At 45.1% G+C, this 23,973-nt stretch overlaps 1 protein-coding gene and 1 long non-coding RNA gene across 6 annotated transcripts in view; both read left to right on the top strand.

The window, feature by feature from the left end:
• Positions 1–23,973, top strand: part of CYB5A (cytochrome b5 type A) — a 37,240-nt gene that overhangs the window by 4,156 nt on the left and 9,111 nt on the right. The gene's annotated exons all lie outside the window — the stretch shown is intronic.
• On the top strand, positions 1,154–19,032 carry LOC309847856. The gene is made up of 2 exons (XR_014302677.1): positions 1,154–4,289; positions 18,837–19,032. It is a non-coding gene; the product is annotated as an uncharacterized lncRNA (long non-coding RNA).

Consider the following 23,973-nt stretch of genomic DNA (forward strand, 5'->3'; position numbering starts at 1 on the left):
GAAGAAAGCATTTTATAAGTGATGAAGTTATGTTAACTTGCTTTCAGCTCCAGTCAATAGCTGTTTGATTTATAAAATTGGTATCTTCCTAAACAATGTGGTAGAGGAGAATGCCTTTGTGTGAAGTTGGTGCCTCCTTGTTTCTGTAGCACATTTTTTTGTCATCCTGGATTTCCTTTAACAGCATTCTGCTTCACAGAGCTGTTGGTTCCCCGTTCGCTTTTGCTTTCAGAGACTGTGTTCATACTAGCAAGTTTTGATGTAGAGATTTATTTTTTTGTTATTTTCCTTGAACATGGTTGCCTACTTTTCAGAAACCAGTGGTTCCTATCCTGGGGCCCTCAGTTCTCCTGGACCCAGGAAGAAAGTGGGTTCTTAAAACTTAAGCCCTTAATTCTGAAAAACACAAGGACAGTATAGCTTGATAAGGGGGTGACATATTTAGGGCTAAATCCTAAGTGCCTTTGCTTTTTTCAAGGAAAACTAATAACACTCTGAATCTGATAGTACTAAAGAGCTGTGGTTGCAAATATGTTGATGACTATAAAGTAGGAATGCTATTATTTCATATTCATAGTTTGGTAAATAAAACTTTAGAAAATAATGAAGCATGTAGGAGGAAAATATAATAGGGGTAAATGTGGAAAATATAATATAATAGGGGTAAAATATAATATAATATAATAGGGGTAAATGTGGAAAATATAATATAATAGGGGTAAAATATAATATAATATAATAGGGGTAAATGTGGCTCAGGTGTCTTGGGTAAACAGGCGGCAGAGCCACAAGTCTACTTGGGGAATGTGAGCCTGTGGGCAGGGTCTTTTATATTTCTGCATTTTTTCCCCCCCTTGGTAACTTTCTGCTACTTTTGAGAGGAGGTTTCAAGAGTGCTTGTATGCTACTACTCTGTTTTGAAACATTAAAAACGGAACAATAAAAAGCAACACTTGAGATTGTTAACTTTTGACTTTTGTTTATCTTTAAGGTGGATGGAAATTCCAAAGGAAGGGAGAGGAGATTATGCAGGCCAGTTTGGCTAACTCAAGGAGTAAATAATGCTCTTTGAATGCAGGTGTCTTTATTCCAAAAGTCCTCCAGAACCATAGAAGACAAGCAATGGGTACTTTTTTATTTTTCTTTTTTAAGATTTTATTTATTTGAGAGAGAGAGAGAGAGGGAGAGAGATACTATGTGCACATGCACAAGCTGGGGGAGGAACAGAGGGAGAGGTACAAGGTGACTTCCTGCGGAGTGAGAACCTGACAGGACAAGGGGAGGGGGCACTCCATCCCATGACCCTGCATTTTTTTTTTTTTTTTAGATTTTATTTATTTATTTGACAGTGATTACAAGTAGGCAGAGAGGCAGGCAGAGGGGGGGGGGGAAGCAGGCCCCCTGTGAGCAGAGAGCCCGATGCGGGGCTCCATCCCAGGACCCTGACGATCATGACCTGAGCCAAAGGCAGAGGCTTAATCCACGGATCTACCCAGGCACCCTTGACCCTGTGATCTTGACCTGAGTGGAAATCGCGAATCGGAGGCTTAACCCTTTGAACCACCCAGGTGCCTTGCAGTAGGTGCCTTTTGGATATAATGAAGTTTGAACAAGCCAGTTCCTGCTAGACATTCTAAATGTTGGATGGGGGTTAAGAAAACTATGTCTCATCTTAGACCCGTTTTGAGGTGAGTCAGGTAGAATCTGTAGATCATTTTCTTTATTCTTAAATGGGAACTATTCTGTCCCTTGTATCAAGTTTGTGAACATTAGTATGTGTATAAGCACTTGGAAAATATATAAATATTTTGATTACGATAAAGTTTTCTTCCCAAGTAAGTTAAAATTTTGTTGTATGGAAGGTTCAATATTTATTTAGTAGGAACACATATCAAATTATAATGTTAAAAGCAAAAATGGTTCAAAATACAAATATTCACTTGAAATATAATTTTTGAGAAATATGTGCTGTGCATTATGGGTATCCTCTCTTTTCTGGCATCTTTAAAAATACAACTTTAATTTTTTCTAAAAACATTTTTATTTATTTTAGAGAAAGAGAGAGCATGAGCAGGGGTAGAGACAAGGGGAGAAGCAGACTCCCCCAATGAGCAGAGGGTCTGACGCAGTCCAATGTGGGGCTCAATCCCAGGACCCCTGAGATCATGACCTGAGCTGAAGGCAGACACTTAACTGACTGAGCCACCCAGGTGCCCTAAAAATACAACTTTATTGCTGTGGGGGAAGGAATACATGTTACTCTGAGGAATTGGACCGTGTGGGAAAGAACAAGGGAAAACTCGCCGAGTTCCCCTGCCCAAGGTGACCGCTGTGAATGTCTCGATGAACACCTTTCCAGGAGCTTTACACACATCCACCCTTGTACAGGGATTTGCTGTACGTAAATGATAAAATACTCCGCATGCTATTTGGTAATCTATCTTGTCCCCCTCTACGTGGAGGACACCATTCTGTGTCAGTAAATTGTATTCTTCTGGCCACTTTCTTATTGGGTAGATGTGTCATAATTTATGTAACCAAACCTTTTTTTTTGCACATTTCATTGTGCTGTTTGCCACCAGTGATGTCTCCCTAGGTGAGTCTTTGTAAACTAGATTGCTGGGTGGGAAGTTACACGCATTTTGCATTTTGTCCCATATTCCCAGAGTGCCCATGGTGATCACAGGAGTGGCCACAGCCCCGGCTTACACGCTAGTGAGACTTTGCTCTCCCAGACCTTTGTTTTCTTTAGTAGCTGAGAGAATTGATTACCCTCCTTCTCTCTGGAATTACTTGGATGTGTATTTTTCTCAGCAGGGCAACATATGAAACCTTTTTTTCTCCTTTAGCACATACATTTTCTTAAAAATGCAGCTGTGGCAAGTAACACATTTTTTATCCTAAAACTTCCAGGGCTGGTCCAGTTTGGAGCACTCAGGAAAAGTGGCCGGAGGTAGCAGCAGAACGATGAGGTTGGACGTAGCAGTGGCTCAGGGCTCTTCTCTGTGTCTTGCTGAAGTGTGCTGCTTTTTCCTGCTAGCTTTGAACCTGAGTTTCCTGGGAACTGCTATTTATGTGCACATATTTATTAACTGGCTGCTTGTGTCTTAGACCAGACCAGGAGAGTGAATTGAAGATGTGGGACTCAGTTCACTCTGGGTGAGTAGAATGTGGTACGAGCAGCCTGTTGGAAAGTGATCTCCGGTCAGGGGGAGCTGACAGCTTGGGAATGACAGCGAGATGTCACGTCCTCGCGTGCCGAGTTGTGTCTCTAGTCAGGCCCATGAGGTCTCCGTGTCCAGAAGGATGGCCCGGCCCTGAGCCAGCTCTGCTGCTGGGGAGGGGCGGGATGCTGGCTGGCTGTGGGAGAGCCGGCGGTGGGGGGCATTCATGGCCCCAGGCACGGTCAAGGGCCTTCTGTGCTGGCTTTCTAGGGGTGGCAACCTGTTGCTCCTTGGCAGCAGATGTCTAGAGTGTCCATTTCCACCTGTTTCTTGCAGTCCCTGCCGCTGGTTATCACGGGCAGGCTGTTCAGAGAGTTTTGCACAGCTGTGTGGAAAATTCCCCTGGACACACAGGACGCCCAGCCTGCTTTCCCTTCTTCTGTCTTCAGAAAGTGTTAACTAAATGTCATGTGTACCCCTCCCTTGGTGGAGATCCCCAGTGGACTAGTGGTAAAAGTGATAGCAGGGGACACTCACTGAATACTGATTGGCGTTGAAAATGTGCCAGATAGTATGCTGAGTGCTTTTTTGTGCACAAAGCCCTCTTTTAATCCCCGAAATGATCCTCGTAGGTTGGAGTTGGTATTCTCCTCTTAAACGTAAGAGCAATGTGGCTGGGAAGGTCAGGGACTTGCTCTAGTCACACGGCCAGTGAGGACAAAGCCAGGATTTAAGTCCATGTTGCAGGACTCCCAGCCCACGTTGTGGAGCGGACACTGTGGCCAGGGCGTGAGACCCGCGAGGACTCGGAGAGCTAAGACAGGAGCCACCCGTGTGGTACGCAGTTGACGGTACTTGCGTTGAGTTTTCCACCCCATGTCCCGGGGTCCCTGCCGGAACCAGGGAGAAAGCAGAGGGAAGTTGAGAATGGAAATATTTGAACAAAAAGAAAACCCTGAGAAGGTCAACGAGCAAAAATGTGCCTGCCTTTCTGTCTTGTTATTTTACTGTGTTGCGTTGCAGAAGGGGAAGGATGTGACCAGCCGTTCCAGTTTCTCACAGGAGGTTTTTCACGCAGTGTCTTGGTGGAGTCTTCAAGGACCCTGTTCCTAACACAAGTGACACGTAGGTGGTCTTAAGAATCAGTGTCCTGTTGTTTAAGGAGGAGATTGTGTATGTAACGGTTAGGTATGTGTGAAGAGTTAATTGCTGTTCTGGACAGGCTTCTTAAGTGCGTGCTCTGGGAGGGCTTGTTCTGAATGGAAATCTGAGGAGGTTTCTGCTCCGATAAAATCCCCGCGTGGGTTCAGCTAATCCCCGCCGGCCCCTTCCACCCCCTCACCGACTGTGGGTCCTCAGCCCCGGTGCTGTGTGTGACACCCTGCCTTGCCTTGTCTGCCTGTGTCACCATTCCGCTGAACGTTGCAGCCTCAGGAGCCCCCCGGGAGGTCTCCCCCCTTTCTCGCTGCTTCCCTTCTGTCTTCTTGCTGCTCTGTGAGTGTGTCTGCCATGCCCTTGCGGTGCTCTGTCCTGTGGACTCAGAGCGGGACCTCACCCAGTCTCCAGGATTTCACGGGTTCCGCCAAATTGGTGGCTGCTTTGAGTTTTCAGTTTGAGGAACGTATGTTGTTATTCTATTAGAGAATGGAACTTCTTGAAGAAAATCAAAGAACTTCATTTTGTGGAAACAGATTGCCATTTCCCTGCTTAATTCTTTTCAATGACTTTCTGTTGCGTTTATAATGAAATCCCATCTCTGTGTCCTGGTTTAATGAGATCTGCATGATCCGGCCCCGCTGCAGGCAGTAATACTATCGCCCTGTCCTCTACCCCTCGCTCAGGCCCTCTCTGTTTCTCAGACACGTCCGGCTTGTTTCTGCCATAAACCTTTGTACTGGTTCCCGCTTTGCATGGTGTGTGTTCCCTGATCGCTGCCCTCTTGAGCTCCCAGCTCGGGATCTTTTCCCAGGCCTGGGATCTTCTGTCCCATCGTCCTGCTTTGCTTCTCTGTTAATACGTCATTCAGTACCTGCTGTTTTTCCTATTCGCCTGCTTGCGGCCTTGCCACCAGGCAGTGGGGCCCCAGTCCGTCCTACTCACTGCTCTGTATCCTGGCATGTAGTAAGTGCTCACTTAATGTGAGGGACACAGACACATTCTCTATACTGTCTTATGTCCTTTTTTTTTCCCCTTTCCACACAAATGTTACCTTCTAGTTTTATTATGACATGATCCTTTCTTAGTCTGTAGACGTTCGCATGGAAGTCCGTCCCAGAGACGTAACACTTGGAGAAGGGAGAGACTTTATAGGAGAGTTCAGAGTACGGCATAGCCTCAGGGTGTGGACTGGAAGAATGACACCGAGCCTGGCTCCCCGGAAGTAAGGAGAAGGAAGTGGAGAGTCAAAGGCAGGGGTTTCCAGTACATTCCGCCACAAGCCAGCGATCCCCCTTCCTTCTGCTCACCCAGAGTCCCTTCGTCCTGCTGCCTCAGCAAGCGCCTCCTCAGCCCTCACCTCACCGGGTCATTCCTGCCCATGTTCAAGCGCGCTGTTCCTGGTGCTGTCCTCAAACACACTCACACGTAGCCCCTCCTCACTTCCCCCCTCCTGGTGCTGGTTTTCTGCTCCCTTATGTAGTAAAATCCTCGAGAAGGTTGTTAGCCTCTGCCTGCAGTCTGTCTTTGCTGTTCTGTCACCCAGACCGTTCTTGCTAAGGTCCGCAGTAATGCCACTGCTCCGTTCTCAAGGCTCCTTTGTTTGATTTTCCTGCACCCCGTGACCTAGTGTTCCCCTCTCTTGGAGACATTTTTTGTGTGTGGCTCCCAGTGCCCTTCTCTCCTGCCTCCCGGGTTCGGGTTCAGCAGGGGAGTGCCCTCTGGCCCTGTGCTTTGTACTTTGCCTGGGCCATCTCTTTCAAAGTCCTGACTTTGAATATGCTTGCAGCTTCTGAATTTGTATCTCCAGGGCGGAAAGACTTCTTCTCTAGCCTTGGGACTGTTGTATCCACAGTCCGCTTCACATCTCTACTTGAATGTCTGCTAGACCCCTTACATCTAATATATTAAAAATTGAGCTGACCTTCCCTTGTAAAACTGTCCCCATTGTCACACTTACCCACTTCAGTTGATGACAGGTCTGTCCATTGGCTCAGGTCAAGAACCTTGAGATCATATCTGACCCTTCTCTTACCTCTCAGTCCACACGAGTCCAGGAGGACATTCTGTGGTCTCCACTTTTATAATAGAGTCAGATTCTGACTAATTCTTCCCACCTTTCTTGCTGTCTCCTTGGTCTGATCAACATTGCTCCTCACCTAGAATCCCTTGCTTGGGACAGCAGATTCTCACTACAGTAGAGTAGTCTTTTATTTATTTATTTTAAAAAGATTTTATTTATTTATTTGACAGAGAGAGATATCACAAATAGGCGGAGAGGCAGGCAGAGAGAGAGAGGAGGAAGCAGGCTCCCTGCTGAGCAGAGAGCCTGATGCAGGGCTCAATCCCAGGACCTGGGATCATGACCTGAGCTGAAGGCAGAGGCTTTAACCCACTGAGCCACCCAGGTGCCCCTAGAGCAGTCTTTTAAAACGTACATCAGAATGCATCACTTTCCTGTGTAAACTTTTTCATGACTAATTACACCACCAAATTTAAGATTTGGGTGATGGCTATAGCAATCAAGAAAAGTGCATTCCTTGGCAGAGAAACATACACATAGTTCAGGGGACAGAGTAGAGAACCCAGAGGTAGACCCATGCAAATACTTCCAACTGGTTTTTGACAAAGATGCAGAAGCAATTTGATCAAGGAAGGGCAGCCTTTTGAACAAATGGTTCAGGAACAATTGGACATTAGTAGTTGAAAAATAAATCCTGAACTAAACCTCACAGTTGATTTAAAAAAAAAAAAAAAAGTTGGGCGCCTGGGTGGCTCAGTGGGTTAAGCCGCTGCCTTCGGCTCAGGTCATGATCTCAGGGTCCTGGGATCGAGTCCCGCATCAAGCTTTCTGCTCAGCAGGGAGCCTGCTTCCTCCTCTTTCACTCTGCCTGCCTCTCTGCCTACTTGTAATCTCTCTCTGTCAAATAAATAAATAAAATCTTAAAAAAAAAAAGTAACCCCCCCCAAAAAAAATAGTAACCCAACTATAGGTCATAGATATAAATATAAAATGCAAAATATTTTGAAGAGATTTAGGCAGAATTCTTAGACATGACAGTACAAGTGTAGTCCATATAAAAAGCAAATGGATAAATTAGACTTCCTAAAAATGAGAAACATTTGCTTTTTAAAAAACCCTCTTCAAGGAATGAAATGATAAGCCACTGACCAGCAGAAAATTTGTTTCTAATCTCCTATCTGACAAAGGACATATCCAAAATATGTAAAGAATTCTCTAAATTCAACGAGGTCTCAATCCCAATAGAAAACGGGCGAAAGACTTGAATACACATTTCTTTCAACAAGATACATGGATAACATATCATCACGTGAAGGATGTCCAGCATTATTAGCCACTAGGGAAATGCAAGTTAAAGCCACAGTGAGATACCACTACAAACCTCATAGAAAGGCTGTGAAGGGTGGCTGCCTTAGTGGTTCAGTTGGTTAAGTGTCTGATTTAGGCTCAGGTCATGATATCAGGATCACAGGATCAGCCATGTGGCCCATGTGGGGCTCCGAGTTCAGTCGGGAATCTGCTTGAGATTCTTCCGTCTCCCTCTGTCCTTACCTCCGCTTGTGCATGCGCTCTCGTGCTCTCTTTGATCTCTGACTTAAATAAATAAATCTTTTTTAAAAGGGGGGGGCTGTGATAAAACAAACAAACAAACAAACAAACAAACGTAACCCAAATGCTGGCAAGGATGTGGAAATACTGACTCTGGCATGCATTGCTGGTGAGAATGCAGAAAGGTACAGATGCTCTGGAAATCAGCCTGCTTTTGAAAAGTTAAACATACATTACCGTATGAGCTAGAAATCACACCCGTAGCCATTTGTCCTAGAGGGATGATAAATGTGGCCATAGGAAAGCCTGTACACAAGTACCAGCAACTGAGCAATGCTGGCGCATAGAGACGACCCAGTATTTATTGGCTGAACAATTAAGTTTGTGAAATGTTAGAGAATCGATACAAGACGGCTATTGGCTAGTGGCTTTATGTATCATATCCCTGAACTGCAAACAGCTCAAGGGCTCTTCAGGGCATCGGTGGTTAGGGCAGAGGATGACTTGGCACTGAAAAGGGAACAGAGCAACCTGAACGAGCGTCAGGGGCATTACGCCCGGTGAGAAAAGAATCTCCCAAGATTGCATGCGGTGTGATTCCATTACGGGACCTGCTCAGCATGGCGAGAGGACAGTGAGGGGCAGATGAGAGGTTGTGGGGGTGAATTAACAGGCAGTGGGGAGCCCCTTGTGATAGGGCTGTGGCGTATGACGTACGTGCGGGTGCTGCAGGCCGGGACGCACCAGGCAGACGCTGTGCGCGCCCACAGCAGCTCCCTTAGAAAGTCATCCTGCCTTATGCCAGGGCAGTGCTCTGCACTGCTGTAAAGATGTCATCCGCTGAGGAAGTCTGGTGCGTGGCATCTGTCTGTACTATTTTTACAACTCCTTGTGAGTGTCACTATAATTAAAACAGAAGATGCCTTCAGGGGCTCACTCTCTCTTTCTGCTTCAAGCCAGAGTCTGATAGCTGTGGGGTCCCGTGTCGCTTGGTGCCAGGTTCCATCTCTGATGTTCCATTCTGTCACCTTCTTCCTGTCATGTCCCGCTTCAGACATACAGATGCCCTCATTCTTGCCTGGACCTCTCCCACCTTAAGTACTTTGTAATGGAATTCATTCCCCCAAATACCTGCGTAGCTTTCCTGTTCATCTTCCGCAGTAAGGCTTGCCCTGCCCCCTGCCCCCTGTTTTAAAGGGGGAAGTTCTTCCAACCCCATGCCTCCCGACTGCATCACCTTGCTCTGTTTCTCCTTTTTTCTACGGCAGCCACCTTCTGACATGCTGTGTAGTTGACCTACTGTACTTAGCGCTTGTCTGTCTCCCACCGCGGATGCAGGAGCTTACATTTTCTAGCATTTTGGGGCATCTATTTCCTCCTCTATTCCCGGATGTTTCCCAGCAACCAGAACAATGCTGGCACATAGAAAAGACTCAACAAGTATTTGCTGGATGAAAAATGAAAAGTTTTTAAGTGTTAACTAAAGTGTTAAGTATTAGAAAATTGATTCAGCATGGCTGCTGGGCTAGGTTGAATAATTTCCCGACAGCTTATTTCATTTCTGTCTTGCCCTTGGCTCAGGTTTGAGCCAAATTTATTATTCTCAACACTAGATATAAAAGGAAAAATAGGCCGAAGGTTAGAGGGGAAAAGTGAGAAAAGACAGACCAGTGCCACCATCAGTCTTCTTTCCTTCCCCCGTCATTGTCCACACAGGCTCTCCTGTCCTCTCGTCATTGGGCCATTCTGACCCAAGGTACGACTAACAGTGCCTCACGGATCACTGCCTGTCGCTGGGTCTTCAAGTTTGGTGGCTTTGCTTATTCTCCTGAGAAACATCTTGAGCGGCATCTCAAGGCTCATAGTGTGTTCTCCCCACTCCTCTCCTGGCCTCTGTGTGCCCTGTGCTCTTCCTTAGAAGCAGGCCTGTCCCTGTCCCTTCCCTCTGCCTGAAGTCTCTTCTTACTTCAGAGATCAGAGGAATAGTTCTGTCCGTAATTACCACACTTGCTTTATCTACTGAGAGGTGATGAGTACCAGTAGAATTAGTAGTTTTGGCCAAGGCATACTCACTAAAAGCAAAATTACCTTTGATTCATGGCACATTTTAAGCCAAACATTTACTATCTCAACCCTAAAAATAACCAAGAAGAATTTTGCTTCTCTCTTTTCAAGGAGAGAAAATCTTAACAGCATTCCTTGGGATAATCACCAGCTCACAGCTGCCTCGTGTTATCTGTTCTTATCCCACATGACCTTCAGGAATCTCTCGTGTAGGCAATGCGTGTTGTCCTTGCAAACTTTTTGCAGTTTCTGTTAGTTCTCGTCATTGGGTTCTGTGGCTTTGTATAATCAGGCTTAGTAATGTGATTGAATCCACAGAAATCTCTTGAAAGGCAGGGTAGAAATAAGTGGGGGGGGTCTTTTGGCTTTGGTGCTGGACTTGGCCTTCAGCAGTTCATGGGGGCCAGTGCTGTTTAACTTCTGGTCAAGTTCTCTGTGGCAACAGCAGATGCGGGTGTTGGAGAAAGGGAGCTAAACCGATGTTACAGGAATACCTGTTACAGGCCAGGCATTCTGCTGTGGTGTTTGCTGTCTTCGGCAGGCATTTATGATGTGGAAACGGAAGTTCAGAAAGATCTGGCACCTTCCTGGGTCACCTCACTAAGATGTGGCAGAGTTGGACCTTGTTCAGCTTAAAAAGTCCTGCCGGGACACGGATGCTGGCACAGCTGGCGTACAGATCACGGCTTCTGGAATAACCATGACACAGGGACCCAAGGAGTGTAAGAAGGTGGAGGAGTTAGAGCCCATTGAGAGGTCACAAAGGTTAAGGGGCTTGAAGTGACTAATGAGGGGTCTGATACCACACTTTGATCACTGGCAATGGAAAGGGTTGTCTGTAAAGCTGGTGGGAGGTGATATGTGCTTAATTCTTCTTTCTAATTGCCTCCCCGAGTTCAGTAACAAAAGCAGGTGAAAAAAAAACGTTCCTGCAATACATCTTCATACCTGTGAAGTCAGGTTATGACTAGTGCCTGAGGGTCCTCCAGGATGCCCTTGTGTTAACTTTGCATAGACCGTCTCTCCCTTGTTCACATGGGGAACGGCTGGTGAACCTTTCATGCCACAGTTTGGGCATCTCCCCTTAGTGTCGTTCCCTGGCCCCTCTCTGCCTCCAGCTCCAGCTCTGGGGAGTTGATCCTGCCACCTGCTGGGCTGGAGCTCCCCTACCTGCTTCCTACTGTGTGTGGCCATTGTCTGCTCACCAGACGGTCCCGGAGGATGGGGGTCAGTACTTAGCCATCTTGCAAGCAGAAGAGCTTGGCTTGGGACTTAGCAGATGTGTGAGTGAGTGGATGGCTCTCAGGCTAGTGCGGAGAGTGCATAGGTGGCCCTTGTTTTAAGTTTCTTCCTGTGATGTTCAAGGGAAACAGGGAGAAGGAATTCAGATGACGCTGTGAGCCTCTGGTCCTGAGCTTTGAGGATACAGGGAGAGAGGGTGCAGGGTGTGTGCAAAGCCATAGGCAGTGCAGAAAAACCATCTCTGAAAATTATAAGAAAACATTTGGTTGGGCCTCTTATTATTTTTTTCTAAATCTTGTGTAAATTGTTTATGTTTCACACTCCTTTGAATTGTTTTCATCTTTGGCTTAAGTATTGTAGATAATCTCTTTAAATAAATTTTTTGCTTAGTCATTGTTTATGGACAATATGTTTACTTGACCCTTTTTTTGACAGTGTTAAGTGTTTGGATTGAAAGAAAACTTTAGAACTGGTGGACTTTGGGTCCACATAACATTACATTTAAGTGGAAAGGGGTTTTTCGTTGTGTTTTGTTTGTTTAAATAGGCCCTTGGAGGGAATGACTTTGACCTGACACGTTGTGACACTGTAGTGTAGTTTAGCATATCCCTCTGGGTTTTTAATAGCGATAACCTCGTAGCCAGAGAAAACCCTGTAATAGAAATGTGTGTATGTATGTGTTTGTGTGTGTGTTTCCTAAGAATCTTTCTTAGTTGGCAGGACCCCCCCAAATTTATGGAGGAACTTTATTTTTAGGGCATCTTATTCAAGGTTATTTCGATTAGAAACATAAGCATGGTCATTTAATTTGTCTGTTCAAATAGGGGAGGCTGAACTAGAAGTTGGACCCCAGGATTCTGGTCCTGCCTCCTCCATGAACAACACTGTGCCATTGAACTTAGTTTCTCCTGGTTCCAGTTCCTCCATTTGTGAACTTGAGGACATTGAGTCTCTGAAGGTTCTTTCAGACTCTGCCATTCTGGGACTTTTAACCTTCAGCCCACTTTTTGGAGTCAGGATCATCAGCTCAGTTTGATGCTTTTGATGCCAAGCTCACGAAGGGGTGGAAGACAGGAGGACTTTGAGGAAGCTGAGAGTGGTTTATGATTAAGGCTGGAGCCTCTGGTGGTTTGGGGGGGAAGTGGGAGGCTGGAAAGGCTCAAGTCTGAGAGCCTGAGATAAGATGGCATGTCCCAGCCCAATCAGTGAGGCCAGAGAAGGGGGCACATTCCTCCTTCCTCTGTGTTTTGTTCTCTCAAGCTCTCCATGGACTGGAGGGAAGGCAGTCTGCTCTGCTGAGTCCGCTGGTGTGAACGCTCATCTGACGCAGAAACACTCCGAAATAGTGTTTACTCTGGGCATCCCCGGATCCAGTCAGGCTGACACACAGTCTTACTTGTGCTTCATTCAAGCTTACGTCTTCACTAACCCCAAGCACTCATGTGCGTTTCGGTCAGCGAGCCTTCCTCGGGGCTCGGCCTTCCTCGGGGCTCGGCCTTCCTCGGGGCTCGGCCTTCCTCGGGGCTCAGCCTTCCTCGGGGCTCAGCCTCTTCTTGAGCTTGTTCATCTGAATCTCTGTTCCCCAAATTCTAGTTCTCCTGGGGGGACCTCGATAATCTTTTAATAGCCCCTGCCTTTCTAGACTTCTCTGTTCAGTCAGCAATTAATATTGTTAATCCTTTAACATTGCCCTAGTTGTTTAATGTGTGTGAAGACCATTGTCCTAATACGGTTTTAGGTGTCCTGACCCTGGGAATAATGTTTATTCACATCTTTTAAATGCTTTAGGACTTTAGTGCCTGGTGCACAGTAATGGTAAAATGATGGAGGCAGTGATTAGAATTAACCTCAGAAGAACTCCAAATAACTGTGCTTAAATAAGTTTCCTTGTCTGTGGTAAAGAAACAAGCCAGGTAGCCCAGGGCTGGTGTGCTGGCTGCGCTCCACCAGACCTCGGAGAGCTTCTGGCTTACTTCCGCGCCATCCCTAGGGTCTGGTCCTCATCCCACTGTTCAGAGGCAGCATCTCCATGCCAGGAAGCAGGATGAAGAGAAAGGGGAAAGGGGGCATACCGTTCTAAAGAAAAGACTTCTAGAAGGTTCTTTTGACGCTTCACTTCTATTCTGTTAGCCAGAATTTAATCACATGGCCGAAAGGGAGGCTGGGAAAGTCTCTATTCCAGGTAGCAGTTTCCTAGCTAAAAGTTTACATGTTGTGCGGAGTAAAGGGAAGAGAGCGCAGTGAGCAGTGAGCAGGCTTTGCCACTACCGACCTGCTTGGGCCGCGGAGGCTGTCCTCTGGGCTGTGCTTTCTTTATCGAGATACTCAGGAGACATTTGATCGGCATGCAGAAGTTCACCGCTGTCCATTTTTGAGTGGGATACAGTAAACAGTCAGTATTTAAGGATGAACATTCTAGCAGCAATTCGGAAGATGAGTAAGAACGGGAGAGGAGTTGGGGAGAGGAGGAGCAGTGTGGCGGCCGGGGCCGTGGCTCCTGAGAAGTCCTCTCCGGGCTCCTGTACAAGAGGCAAGGCTTTCTGTCGGGTGAACAGCACCCAATGCTGACTCGGAAATTTTACCGTTTGTTTTTCCAGTGTCACTAAAATGTCGGAATTCTGGGAGTTAAGGTCGAAGACTAAGCAAAAATGTTATTCTGTATCAAGCCTAAGACTGTCTCATTTGTGAAATTGTTTACATTAAAGGGGAGTATAACTAACACAAATAATTCCAAAAATATAATTTGCACCCATCTTTATTTTCTGAGGAACTGTGGCCGTCACAGCCGCAAACAGCAGGGATGCAGAGTGGAGGGGCATGGAAAGTGTTTTCGCTCAGTGATTAGTTTCGGAATTAACAGTAGTTGCAGGCACCATTTGAATCTAGAGTGACTTGGATTTTACATTGTCTTTCTCATTAAGATTATTGCCTTCCTAGGGGAGGTGGGCAGGGCATGGGTTAAAGAAGTGATAAGGACCAAGCGAGGACACTTGTGATATGAGCACTGCTGTGTGGAAGTGTTGAATCACTGTATTGTGCTCCTGAAGCTAATATTACACTGCATGCTAACTAACTAGAATTTAAATATAAACTAAAAAAATAAAAAAGAGAATTTCACAAATCATGTTATAGCATAGTAAGGATATAACAGAATCTCTGTAGCTTCATGGTGTTTAACAACAAAAGGATAACTAATAATAATCTAGTCATTTGAAAAATACTGAACTATTTCTAAAAATGTTTCTATTGCATGTGATAAAAGTGGGAATTAAAAATTTTTAAAAAGTACTCTTGAGGAAAAAAAAGAAAAAATTTTAAAATAAAAAAGATTATTGCACTCCTAAAAAGTTTCTTGCTTATTGAAAACATCTGTATCAGGGGAGGCATCTAAGTTTATCTTTTTTATCTTGCCAGTTTTTACAGATCCACTTTCTACTGTATTATTAGCATTATTTATTGTTATTTTGTATACTACTAAATATGAAGTAGAATTTTATTGCCATTTTTAAAATCCTGTTATTATGCATTTATTCCTTTACTTAGCATTTCTTTTTGACCTCTTTCGAAAAAGGGTTTGAGGCCTCACTTTCGTTCTGTTGATGTTATTATTCTTGACCTCTTAACACACAAAAATAATCCCAGGCTTTGCCTTCATTGACTGTACTTGTTCTGTACCTGATCCCCTGATATGTTTGCACTGTTGTGCTCTGGTCAAGCGCCTTGTAGTTTATTCTGATACTCTTTTTTTTGTGTATGGGAAATTGGACTTCTTTTCTTTTTTTTTTTTTAAGGTTTTATTTATTTATTTGACAGACAGATCACAAGTAGGCAGAGAGGCAGGCAGAGAGGGGGGGAAAGCAGGCTCCCTGCCGAGCAGAGAGCTGGATGTGGGGCTCGATCCCAGGACCCTGGGATTGTGACCTGAGCCGAAGGCAGAGGCTTAACCCACTGAGCCACCCAGGTGCCCCTGGACTTATTTTCATTTGAAAAATGTTACATGTTGTATGTGGCATTGCATGTTCTATGTGGTGTCTCTTGCTACTGGTTATTACTGAAGCCGAGACTATCCAGGGTCAGGGCTTGAGCTCTAAAAAGCAGCGGTTCTGGGACTGGCCTTCACCCCTTAGGCAGTGCTGCTGTGACATCAGCGGACCTCTCTTGCCATCAGGTTTGGGTCATGTGCTTTTTTGTAATGCTCTGGGGTGGAAACCATTGAGCTCCTTGGTGTTAAGCAGACCACACCGTCTTCTCAGTGAGATTAGATTTTGGTTATAAATGAAGCTTATCATCTGGTTTCTGAGTGGAGGCTGTGAGTGTGGGGTTAACCCTGATAACACTGGTATCCTCCTGAACCAAGCAGTCCCAAGAGCACCTGAGCTGTACCTCTCCTGAGTGTTTTTCAGATTAAAACAAATTCTTATCTGGAGGATGTTTTTGGGTAGGATCACGACTAGGCTGGCTCTGTAGGTGAATGAAGAGTAACAAGCTGGTTATTGGTTTTAAGCGTGGGGATTTTTCTTTTTCCTTCTTTTTTTTTTTTAAGTAAACTTTACTTCCAGTGTTAGGCTCAGACTCACACCCTCAGGAACAATAGTCGTATGCTCATGGACTGAGCCATCCAGGCACCCCAAAGCGTGTGGATTTTTCACAGCACGTAACTCATCAGTGTTTACCTCATAATCCGAGCATGATTTAAGAGAAAGTGAAAATCTGAATTTGTTTCTATTTCAGTATTGTCCAGAGGACCGTAAGTACTGGTGAATTCATTATGGATATTTGATGCCCAGGAAAGAAATCTTAATCAAGTTCGTAATATTTTTTCTTTCTTTTCTTTTCTTTTTTTTTTTTTTTTTTTTGAGCTATTATTTAGAAAGCAGGTTATATACCTATTAGATCATGGAGTACCATACAGACTCAGTGAGTGCCATTAGCGAGTTGGGGTGCTCTCACCCTCCCTATCCGTCACTGGGCATGTGGAGGGCGCCATTGTTGCCTGTCCTCCGTCTGGAATGACCTCATTTTTTCCTTGCATTTTGATAGTCATTTAACACTTCTTATTTTCTACCTTATTAGTATTACTCTCTGCCTTATTAGTATTACTCTCATTTTTGTATGTATTTGTGAGTCCCTTGACTTTGCTAAATCCTTAAATTCACAAGTACAATTACACCTGCATTGCTCACATGAAGTAGAGTATAACTGAAAAGCCTAAGAGACCACTTCAGACCTGTAGTGATTGAAAAAGGACTAGAGCCATAAAGTAATAATTTGTTAACTTAGTATGAATGAACTGCTCTGTCTTTACTGCATTGTCATTATATATTACGAGGATTTCAACAGCCTTACCCTCTAATGCCTTAGGGTTGGTAAAACAAGTCAGGCTTGATCCTACAATCTGCCACAACCACAGAGGAGTCATTTGGCCCTTGGCCATCACCAGGTTTTATCTTGGCCTCTCCTTCTTGGATTAGTTGACAAAAGCTTTTTTTTTTTTTTTTTTTTTTTTCCCAAGGCAGTTTGGTTCGTGCTGAGCCTGTCTAGCTGTTAGCTCTGGTCTCAGTCTCCTCACCTTGTGAGGCAGTGCACTAACAAAGCTGTGGGGTTGCCTGTGTTGTGTGCGGTCTCTCTCTCACACACACACAATATACATATCTTTCAGGGCAAATGAAATGCTTTTTCAGTTTTCACCTAGGTTGTCTATAGGTCTTGAAAAAGGTTTGTGTTCTCTATAGCTACAGTATCCAGTGTGGTAGCTAATGGGTGTACATGGCTTATTTACATTTAAATAAGTAAAATCAGTTTCTCACCCCCCACTTCAAGTGTTCTGTAGCTGTTTGTGACTAGCGGCTGCTATCTTGGAACAGTTTTATAAACTTAGATAGTTTAGATATAAGAATATCCATCATTACAGAAAATTCTGTTGGACCGTACTGGACTAGACACTCACTAAGGCAGCTTTAGGAGCCACTTGGTTCGCATGTAGATAGAGTATGTGCTGGGACCATTCGTATCACAGATTGAAGCCATTTTTGAATTCACATGTTCACATATTGCTCCAAACCCCATTTCTGATGTCTGGCAACAAAACCATTGCTTTAGTGTACTTCCTGATTTTTCTCTTCACTTCGATCAGCATCATTAGCAGGTGACTTTTTTCAGAGCCATCTGTCACAAAGAAAGCTTTTATCACACAAGTCACAGTATTGAAAATAAGTTGCGAATCATTGAATCGCACTGTACTACGGATGCTGGTGGTAGTTCCCGGCCTCATTCGCTCCTGACTCTCAGGGAGAGGGATTCAGATCCGTGCTCAGCAATGTTGCATATTACTACATGTTTAGGACCTCTCGGGTCATTCATGATAAGGCATAACTGTGAGGCTGTATCAGTGAAGGCCCAGGGGTTTTTCTGTGTTATTTAACCTCAGTGTAAGCACATGGTTCTTCAGGATTGAGCCATGCTGAGTTTTTCATGAACTTTTGTGTGTCCCACACAATGTCTTACTCAGAGTAGACAGTAAATATTTTGATTAAATAAATTAGACAGCAGTTAAACATGAAATTATATGGTTTCTGAATGGTAAGAACTATTATAGTTCAGGAAAAGGAGAGTGGTATGAGCTAGAATAGTTGAAATGAGAAAGTTGTCATCAGCCACATAACTGGTTAGATGTTACGGTTCTAAAGCCAGTGCACAGTGACCTGTGTTTATCTCCTTTATTTATCCAATAATTACTTTTAAATATTTCTTCATCCCTACCATGTGCCAGGCATTGAACGAGGTATTGGGGCAGTAGTGATGAGTAGGACAAACAAAAGTCTCTGTCCTCATGACTCTTACAAACAAATTGATATAAATATCGGTAGTAATGAGTGTTGTGAAGGCAGACAAAACAGGAAGTGGGTCGGGAGCCTGGTTGGGGCGGGGCTCTGTAGATGGGGAATCCTTGAAGGGCTCTGAACAGCCGACCTGAGTGTGAATGAAGGGTAGACGGGATCACAGAAACGTCGGGAGAGGAACATGCCAAGCAGAAGCAGATGGGAGGGTTTGGCCGTGGAGAACAAGTTCGGCAGGACTGAGGACTTGCCCCACTGGCTAGAACTGAGCAAGGGAGGGTTCCCTTTGCCCTCTTAGAAAGCTGGAATATTGGATGTGTGCAAGTGTGGGCAGAATCTGTGGGCATGTCTGTTTTCCTTTCTACCTCCCTTTTACCTCTTCTCCCTCCACTATGACCAGCTGCCCTGGACGAGGCTAACATTAGCCCTTCCCTAGATTACCTTAATCATCTTCCAAAGGTCCCCATTATGTGACGATGTGAGGCTGCTAATTGTAGAAGGGGCAAGAGGAAGCAGACCGGTCAGGAGACCATTGTGGTCGTCTGTGCGTGGTGTTGGTAGCTTGGTCTAGAGTGACAGTGTTGAAAGTGGGGAGAGGCAGTTGGATTCTGAGTATATTTTGAAGGTAGTCACCTTCACCAGTCACCTGCTGGTGGGTTGGAGTGGGAGGGAGAGAGGAATACAGTTTGACTTCTGGTTTGGACCGTAGCAGCTGGGTGTGTGGGGGCACTGTTTCCTGAGAATGGAAATTCTGGAAAGCGGCGCCTTTTTTCTTTAAATTAAAGATTTATTTCTTTATTTTAGAGGAGGAGCATGATCAGGAGAGGCAGAGGGAGAAGAGAGAGCATCTCAAGCAGACTCCTCACTGAGCACAGAGCCTCGCATGGGGCTGGATCCCATGGCCCTGAGATCCTGACCTGAGCCGAAATCAGGATGCTCGGGCGCCCTTGGAAAGCAGTGCATTTTGAAGGAAATAAAACATTTGGTTTTGATTATGTTATGTTGTGCTCGGACCATGCGTTAGATGCTGAGTGAGTGCGGGACCGGCTGCTGCCGGTGGGAGGCCTCGCGCTCGGCGGAGGTTGGGGATGACTCCCCTGCGCTCACGAGGGAGCAGTGATTTTCTGGGTCAGAGGCCGGGTGGGATCATTGGGAGAGCTGGTGTAGGTAGAGTGTGAAAGAATGCCAGGGCCTGAGCCCTGGGGTGCGCCTGTGTGAAGACTGGGTGATGAACAGATTAGAAAGTAGTGGCCAGTGAGGTTGAAGGGGAACCAGAAGGGTCCACTGTCCCAGCAGCTACGAGAGGCCAGCATTTCCAGAAGAGACCTGCTGTTGCAAGGTTGCTGAGGGCTTTTATGCTGTGAAAAGTAGGGAGTCGGCCCTTATTTCAGGCCCTGGTGGCCGGTGTTACAGTTGATACTGCAGAATTCACCGTGTCTTCCTGCAAGTGTCCTTAGGAGTGGGGCTGTGGCAGTTCGTGTCTTCTGAGTTATGGACTGTGCTAATCTTTTATCTTACAAGTATATTTTCCTATAAATAACGCTTAACTATGGATGTCAAGAGTGAAAGTTATTTCCAGTTATTTTATTGGAATTCCCTTGTTTGTACCTGGGGGTTCTCATACGGTGTCGGAGCAGGGCGTGTTTGGAAGCCTCGTGGACTGGAGAAACCGCAGAGGCAGACGGAGGGAACTACTGGATCAGCAGGTGTGCGGACCGGTGAGCGCGCAGAGCCTGCTCGGCCCGTCTGCCTCACCTGGTCTTCCAGGTTCCCGTTCCCAGGAGGTGGCACCGTCATCCATTCGACTGGGCAGGCCGTAAACCTGCGTCCTCGTGTGGCGTCATGTCTCTCGTCCACCGTCTTCACACGGTCACGATGTCCTTCCTCTCCTGCCTTGTGTCTTCGTCTTCATCTTCTTCATCTCCGTGGCCGCCAGCAGCAGCCTGCCTTAGGCTCTCTGGCCTTAGTGGATTGTCTTCCTTCCTGGATCTTTTCCCGTCCTTTTATCTGTTGTTCACTCGGAAGACCAGGGTCCGTTTTTAAACGAAGTCTGCTTTCATCACCTTCCATTCTTAGATCTCCTCAGAGGCTTCTCCTCGCTTCCAGGAGAGAGCTCAGAATCCTCGAAGGGGCCTAGAGCCCTTTGTGGCCCGCCCGGCCGTCTGCGGCTTGCCCCTTCTCCCTCCCCTGCCCCAGCCTCTCCCTCCCCTGCCCCAGCCTCTCCCTCCCCTGCCCCAGCCTCTCCCTGCGCCGCCGGGGGACATTCATCCCCTCTTTCTCTGCCCCTTGACCCTGCCTCCTTCCCGCTTTGTACCTCAGCCTGGGGAGGCCCCTCCTGAGTCCTTTGTGTTGTAGCTTTCACGGCACTGTGCTCTTCTGCTTCAGAACATTGGTTGTCACTGGCAGTTAGTTGTACAATTACAGATTCTTCCTATAGGATCCCTATTAGTTTCAGCCCCCTAGGGCAGGCGCTGGGACCTGCTCTGTTCTGTGTGTCTGGCACACCGTGGTGTCTGGCACATGGAGATTTTCTGAAAGATTGGTATGTGTTTCTTGTGTGAATTGACTTTAAGACATAGTAACATAAATGGAAAACAAAATTTTCCTTTGGAAAAATGGGAGACTTAATGTTAGAAGGACAACTGAAGTGGAAATGGCTAGTTTTCCCACAGCTGCACCCACTTCTGTCCTTCCTGGGTCCTCCTTTCTGTCACCCCTGCCATTCCTGCCCATCTCTCTCTCTCCGGACTTTAGAGCTGCTGACTGCTGCCTCATGGTGGGACGAGTGGAGGCCCTCGAGAGTGCTGCTTTATGAGGACAGAATTCTGTTACAGCTTCACCAGGGCTTGGCTCAGACTCTTGAGGAGAGTCTCCCCTCTTTTGTTATTAGCTCTCATCTTGCCTGTGTGTGACTAGGCACTTTGGTCTTTCCCTTAAATCTTTCAGAAAATCTCCAGATAATTTTAGTCACCTCTTAACTCTACTGCTTTCCTCTTGCCTTGCCTTTTCTTTGTCTGTCTCAAATTCTAGAAGCTGGCCAACAGATAGTAAGTTTTCTCAGAGTTTCTGGGCGTAAACTGTAGACCTACACCTTCTCTGGGAGTAACCAAGATGGCGCCAACACCAGTGCGCCTGTCTCTTAAGAGAGCTGACAGGTAAGGAAAAGTTTCCTTTGGGCTCAAAATGAGATGTGTGCATACTAAGATGACAGCATGAATCTGCTCACAAGAGTGAAGAGAGTGACAAGGTGAACCACCAAGTTTCAAACCATCATGATTAGCCTTGATTTACTTCACAAAGTGTATGTCTCTATCTCTCCCCACATCATAAATGTATTTCAAGGAAAATACCTGGTATTATAATAAGCTCATCCCATATCTTTTGCTGTTTTGCCAAGATTGGAGTTATTTTATTCTGGGAAAAAGAAACAAACTTTTAGTTTGTTTATTCGTTTGGGTTTTTTTTTTGTTTTTGTTTTTGTTTTGCTGTTTAAAAAAAATCCCTAGAGTGGGGCAAAGGTATTTTAGTGTCAATTCATTCATTTTATAATTTTTCTTTTGTTTTTTTTTTGTTTTTTTTTTTTAAGATTTTTATTTATTTGACAGACAGAGACCACAAGTAAGCAGAGAGGCAGGCAGAGAAAGAGAGGAGGAAGCAGGCTCCCTGCTGAGCAGAGAGCCTGATGTGGGGCTCGATCCCAGGACCCTGAGATCATGACCCGAGCTGAAAGCAATGGCTTTAACCCACTGAGCCACCCAGGCACCCCACTTTATAATTTTTCTTAAATAGCAGTCAGTGGAGCCAGTGGAAACCAAGATGTTTTTCCCTTTTTTCCCCTGAAAAAAACTGTCTCACAGAGATGGTTTAGGCAAAGTCTAAGTCATAGCTAGATACACACATATGTACATGTAGAGACATATTCTCCTGTTTTCGTTCCTTGGTCAAAAATTAAGTTGGGAAGTTGCCCTTTTGTTTCAGGTTAAGACTGTTGTGTTATTCTCTGTGAAGCAGAATGTTTACCTTTATGTTTTAGCATTTTAAAAATCAAAATTTTCTATTTTAAAAACTTGTCTAGTTTTATGATGCTTTATGAAATGCCAGTCTATGTTTTTAACCTTATTTGAAAATTTCCTTGGGAGATAGACTGTAACTGGAAACTAATGATTTGCTGTGAGAGATTTTGTCTATATTCACATTTCCTTAATAGGAACCAAAAGTTAAAAAGAACACATGAGTTCAGCCACCCACACGAAAGGAAAACAGTCTGTGAACTTACATAATTTTTGGCTGTTGAGTAAGTTGTCATTTTATATCTCTTGTGTTTTGCTTCGGTACTCCTCAGTCCATACCCAACAGTAAACAGACTGTTCCAGAATCAACAAATCATGGTTTCCATTGCCATAGCCTTTGGGGTGCACCAGGAATCTTCAGACTGGCTTTCAGAGTGAGCCACTCAACCAAGTATACCACTGGTGTGGCTTCTCATGTTTGTCGAAAGTGGACTTCCGATTTTCTGTGTGCCCAGTAGAAGACATCTAAATAAGTTTGGAAATTCCTGCAGTATGCAGCATTAGGCAGCTGCTTAAAAAGTCATGCTGAGGAAAGATACTTTATGACATTGGGAAATATTTAATGAAAATGCTGGACAATGTTTATCGGTCATTATGTTATGTGTCAGACACCTATATTAACACATTTAGTCTTAAAAAATTATATGAGATAAATGCCATTATTTTCCTGAGTTCACATAGTAGTAGTAAGTAACTACTAGGCAGTACTGTCCCTGTATCATGTATTATAACCTGCTTTTAATCTAACAAAACCATATGCAAAAGATAATGATCTCCGTTTTCTTTAAAAAATTACTGACATGGGTACATGTGTGTATATTTAGCGCCATTGAGATGTCAGGACCATAGCTGGTTTCGGTGATTTTTATTTTCTTCTTTGTGTTTTCCAGTTTTACTATAATTTAGATGGATAGCTTTTACAATAGTAGCGGGAAAAAACAAGTAGATTTCTATAGCAGTAGATATATTTAAACAAAGTAGGAGGAGAAATGGATTTCAAAACAGAAATTGTCCACTGTTCTGTTAGGTGCCTTTGTATTTTCCATCACTGGGAGCAATTAAGAACGGAGGCTGTGAGTTATGCAGAGGAGGACTGTTTTGTTTAGTTATTGGGATTCCTGCCTACAGGTGCTTTGCTCAAGGGCAGGGTAAATCTGATCTAAGGAAATGGTGAGGCTCAATTTAAGAAGGTTTCTTTCTCCCATAAAAGTGTTCAGGGTGATAGAACCAAGCACTTACTCTTTTTACTTGACTGAGACAGCCTTTCCTTGCCTGAGGCTCTCTCGACTTCAACTGTGTCGGTGCCTGGGCCACTTGGTCAGCCCCTCCCTGCACTGTGACCATCTGTTTCACTAATTGGAGCAGCTAAGCAGCGGCCGAGGTCTCTAAAATACTTGGGTTGCACAAGGCCTTCCCTCCGGCCCCAGTGGAGTGGTACTCTTGGCCTCCCTTGTCCCCGTCAGTCATTTGTCCGGACGGCAGCAGCTTAGACAAGTTCCTGCTGCACCTGCTTGCTTTCCTCTTTCTTCCTACTAGAAAGTGAGTTCTGCTAGAAGCAGGGGACATGCTTACCTGCCCGGCAGGCTCTACACGTCCTGTACTTGGCTGATGGGCTGGGTGCTTTTCAAAGATGAGTTACCACACAGCTACCATCTGAGGTGTAATAGTATGAGTCCACACCTAGAACAAAGCAGTCAGAGGTGAGGGTATAGGACTCCAGAAAAAATAGATTGGGTAAAGGTCAAGAAGAACAATTTGGAGAGCTTTAGGGAAAAGCAAAGAGGACATTCCCAAAGGGTTGAAAATGCATGTCTGAAAGTTTTGTAGCTGTAAGAGTGATCTGGGGAAATGAACATCTTGACTACTGGAGA

This window comes from Mustela nivalis, assembly GCF_964662115.1.
Source record: "Mustela nivalis genome assembly, chromosome: 14".
In the NCBI taxonomy this organism is placed as follows: Eukaryota; Metazoa; Chordata; class Mammalia; order Carnivora; family Mustelidae; genus Mustela; species Mustela nivalis.